This window comes from Penaeus monodon, chromosome 1, assembly GCF_015228065.2.
Source record: "Penaeus monodon isolate SGIC_2016 chromosome 1, NSTDA_Pmon_1, whole genome shotgun sequence".
Taxonomy (NCBI): Eukaryota; Metazoa; Arthropoda; class Malacostraca; order Decapoda; family Penaeidae; genus Penaeus; species Penaeus monodon.
This window is the reverse complement of record NC_051386.1, coordinates 5,969,330-5,974,329: the sequence shown is the minus strand read 5'-3', so window position 1 is coordinate 5,974,329 and position 5,000 is coordinate 5,969,330. Positions and strand designations below refer to the sequence as shown.

Genomic DNA, 5,000 nt, shown 5'->3' with positions numbered 1-5,000 from the left:
CATATATATATACATACATATATATATATATACATACATATATATATATATACATACATATATATATATATGTAAGGATATGTTATATCAGATCTTATATTTTTTTGTAGATATCCTTAGGTTCTGACCGCTCTCTGTATACACAGGAATATATATATACGAGTATGGTTGAGACGATTGGGATTCAAAGAAAAATTATATAAACCTTTAAACATTTTATTTTTCCGATCAGCATATCTAGTTAAACCATACATAAAAATAAAAAAAATACAGTTAACATTGCATTTACAGTTTCCTTTTTTTTCTTACACTTTACAGTCACGTTACTAGTCCACTTCACTACACTTTACTTCTTCACTTCCTTATTTGCTCTTATCCGATCTTCTACGCGACCGTTGACTTCAATGTCCCTGCCACTGACATGATGTTGCAAGGCACCAACTCATGTGTCTGCCACACATTCACCGCCTTTAGGGAAGGATATCGCAATATTAAAACTTTTGCATTATATTAACAAAAATAACTTATCGTGAAGCGTGTAATGCATCCAAGTCCGCATTATCTTTATAAAAGAATTCTGCAATCCACAAAACAATAAATATTCACCTTTAGGGTATTTCAGTTTACAGATGACAGGAAATATTTGCTATTGTGCTATTGCTACTGTGACCTCTCACAAACGCCACCAGTTCAGCCATCCAGGTCCTTTTTCCTTTCAACCTCCTCGTCACCTCTTACGCGCGCTCATCACACCTCGTACATACATACGCACACACATACAAACAACCACAAGCAGGTCGTCAATGCTTAAAGGTGTGGTTGTGTGCTTGACAAATACCCCCTTGATCATTTAAGAAATTGTTAATTTCTTTAAATTCCTACTTGACACAAACACAGCTTATGCTCTTAAAATTTACATCCATCTTAAAGTCTGCTAAAAACAATCTGCACCTACGTTTCTCGCGACCCGAATGTTCTTTACGGTGTAAGTGAATTGTTGCATGTACATAGACCATCGCATCAACCTTCCATTTAATGATTCGCCGTTTTTTAGATATTTCAGAGGCTGATGATCCGATTCTATCACGAAAGTTTTTACCGTACAAATACTGATAAAATTTACTTACGGCCCATATTTACCGCTAAACACTTTCTCGATTACCGAATAATTTCTCTCGGCTCGCTTAATTTCTTACTTGCGTAAAGTACCGGCCAACGCTTCCCATCCTTATATTGCATGAGCACCGCACCTAATCCCATTTTCTGAAGCGTCAACTTGCAACAAAGTCTTAGACATGTCAGGGAGTTTAAGAATAGGACGAGTGCTTAATGCCTCTTTCAGCTTTTCAAACGCATCTTGGTGACAAATTTCCCATCTTACGTTATTAGGCTGAGATTTTTATTAGTTCATAAAGAGGCGCGGCAATTGTGCATAGTTCTGGTATATATTGTCGGTAAAAACCCTGTCAAACCAAGAAAAGATCTGATTTGCTTTTTAGTTGTCGGAATAGCCATATCCATTATCTTGTTTACCTTATTCGCGGTTGTTTGCGTCACTCCACCCCCACATCGCTTCCTAAGTACTCTATAGTGAAATACCCAATCTCTTTTCGACGGGCGAAACAGTGAGCGATGCATTTGCCAGAATGTTAAGAACTTTATCAAAGTTTTAATGTGTTCCTCCCATCCTTTCGTGTGAATTACAAATCATGGGACGAACATCTACTTTTAGCGGCATCGTTAACAATTTCCTCATCATGCGGTTGAACGTCGCGCTTGCATTAACTAACCCGAAAGGTACAACTTTAAACTGCATCATCCTTTGCTCGTCTGGAATGCGGTGATAGGCTTACTCTTTTCATCTAGGGGGATTTGCCAATACCCGCGGAAAGATCGATCTTTGTGAAATATTACTACCGCTAATACGAGTCATTATCAATCCTGATCGGGCATGGGTTTCCGAGTCAAATACTGTCAGTTTATTTATCTGCGACTGTCTAAACAAACGCGATCACTCGCGTCCTTTTTCTTTTACTGCAATTAGCGGGTTCGAGTAAGGCGAGGTTGAAGGCTCTATTACCCCTAGCTCGAGCATCCGACTTACTTCAGCGTCGATATTCTGTTGCGTGCATAAGGAATAGGATATTGTTTAGTATTTACAGGTCTATTACTAGTCAAATTAATTGTGTGCGCAATGACATCCGTTCCCCCCGGGGACATCTGGGGAATACCGAAACTAAACTTCGACAACACGTTCGCCACATCGCGCTTCTGTTCCGCGCTCAATTCCTCATTTACTCTAACGTTACTCGCGTCTTCTCCTGAAACATAGCTTGGGACGGTAATTAATTCGCCACCCTCGTCGTGGTCTTCGCTAACTACTGCCACACAAGCAAGGACTGATCATCTTCATTCTCTTGTTCACTACTCTCATCAACGTTACTCTTACCACCGATTACGCCACGCATTACATCAACATCGCATTTTTGCATTGCTGCGTTCCACATCTTTACTACGCTTACTGTCGCCTTCTCTGACGAACCGCTCATGATAACGCTTGATCAGTTGATAGGTACTTACGTTCTGTACCATTTACTTCCATCACGTAGTTATATCTGTTGGCCTTCTTAACGACCTCGAATGGTCCTTGCCACTGCAAAGGATTTTTATTATGACTAGTGGGAAAGTAGGAGTAACACTTTATCTCCGACATTCACCTCCCTCTCGCGCGCATGCTTGTCATAATAGTACTGGTAACTATCTCCACTTTTTCCAATTCTCCTGCGCTAATTTTTCACGTCTCTTGCAACCTTTCCCTCAGATTAATCACGTATCGTATGTGGTCCCCGTGTCGTCCTCGATTGCCTCCCCGACGCCCTCCCACAGCTCGCGTAACAAGGCGAGTGGCCCGCGCGCGGAATGGCCGTAGACAAGTTCAAACGGCGAAAACTTCGTGCTTGCTTGCGGAACTTCGCGATACGAAATAGAAGCGGATCTATAAATCGTGGCCACATTTTCGGTTGCTCTTGGCACATACGCTTCAACATCTTTTTTAAAACGCCATTGAAACCTTTCAACCAGACCATTACTCAAACGCATGGTACGGTGTGGTTGTTAGACTCCTATAGACAGCAAACGATTAATTCCTTCACATATCTGATGTAAACTGGCTACCCCTGTCCGACATTACTTCTTTCGGGATACCAACACGACTGAAAACCGAAAGTAAAGCTTCTGCAACTGTGCACGTGTCAATATTTTTCAAAGCGATCGCTTCCGGGTAACGCTCGCGTAATCAACATTGTAAGAATATACCGCGATCCATCATTCGCCCGAGGCTCTATCGGACCTACTATATCCACGGCGACTCGTTGAAAAGGCTCCTGAATAAGCGGCACTCTCCCCATCTTGGGCTCTGCTGACACGTCCCTTGTCGACCGTGCGTTGACATACGTCACAGGACCTGCAATACCGTGCTATCTCTACGCACCCTTCCCGGCCGAAAAGTTGCTTTGAATCCGCGCCTTGGTCTTTTTTATCCCGAGATGCCCTCCCATGAAGAGTCGTGGGCCAGCCCGATCACCGCGTCCCGAAACGACTCCGGCACCCCCAACTGCTCAGTCATCTGCTGCGCCTTTTGAACGCGCCGGTATAACGCGCCGCGCTTCACCACGAAACTGTGCGACTCCCCTCGGACTTACCACTGAATACTTTCTAGACTCTGCATGCTCACGAATTTTATCAAGAATTTTATCTTCCCTTTGCAGTTTACCTATGTCTTTGTTTCGTAGATTTTTTAAACATCTCTTACTTTAATTTTGACTGACCTCGAACACACTTTTCTTCCTCTTTCTTCTGCAATCTTGTCGTCACCGCACTCACCTGCACATTCATTCCTCCATCAGTTTGTCCCTCAATCGCCCCGATACCAGCTCATATAGGATCTGGCAGACAAGCAGCTAATGAATTACCAGTAAAGAACGGGGTATCGACATAGATAAAAGCCTCTGGGTACTTAAACACCCCCATTTTGGCCATCTTTATGTCAACCATTCTACCAGTGAACTTGCTTCTAGGCACCAAACTATCTTTCACTAGCACTGTCGTACATCCAGGGTCACGAAACACGTCAACACTCACACCCCTTTCCCCTTTACCTCTTGCAATCATCAACTTATCACCATGATTAGCCATTGCCGCTTTTTTAACATTCGATTTGATTATCTTACAATCTTTGTACTTTGATCCTCCGAACCTGTTATAGCAATCCTTGGGAAGGTGATTACCTCGTCCACAACGAAACAAGCACGCGCTCCGCCTTTCATCCTTTTCCTCGCCCCTATTCACTCCTGACGTAGAGCGCTATTTGCACTCTCACTCCCATGACCTGTCGCGTTCCTCTCATGACCCCCTCTATCTTTCCTACCATAATTTACATGCGCTTCCCTATACAATTCTGCAAATTTTATCATCTCATTAAATGTTTTAAAATCATGCTCCTTTAAGAATAGCACCATGCTTTTATCGCACGCATTCAAGAATTGTTCGGTGAGCATAAGATCAATACATCAACATAGGTTTGTTCACAAACCCCAAGTTCGACCCATCTTGTTAAATTTTTCTTTAGTCTGTTGGCAAATTGCGAGGGGGTTTCATTTTTGTGGAATTTCGAAATTACGGAATCTTTGCCTATAGCCCTCGGCCGTGCATTGGAACACCTGAGCAGCGCTTCTTTCACTCGCTCGAAGTCGCGCGCTTCCCCTGGCGAGAGATGCTGGTACGTCTCGAGCGCTTTCCCTTGCAACAAGGAGGCTAAGCTGACCGCCCAAACGTCTCGGTCCCATCCGGCGCTTGTTGCTAGTCTTTCGAACCGAGTATATACGCTCTTACTGTCATTAGCCTCTTGAACACAGGCAGTTTCGGAAGTGCTGGTTTAAAAACATCAGCTTTTACTTCATACGTCTCACTCTCGTCACTTTGCACTCGTAATCTTAGTCTTT

General features: G+C 43.1%; 1 long non-coding RNA gene across 1 annotated transcript in view; it reads right to left on the bottom strand.

Annotated features, from left to right (window-relative positions):
- Positions 1-202: 202 nt before the first annotated feature.
- The window catches only part of LOC119582737, a 5,764-nt gene continuing 966 nt past the window's right edge, over positions 203-5,000 (bottom strand). Inside the window, exon 2 of the long non-coding RNA XR_005229666.1 lies at positions 203-468. This is a non-coding gene — a long non-coding RNA (uncharacterized LOC119582737). The remainder of the gene's footprint in view (positions 469-5,000) is intronic.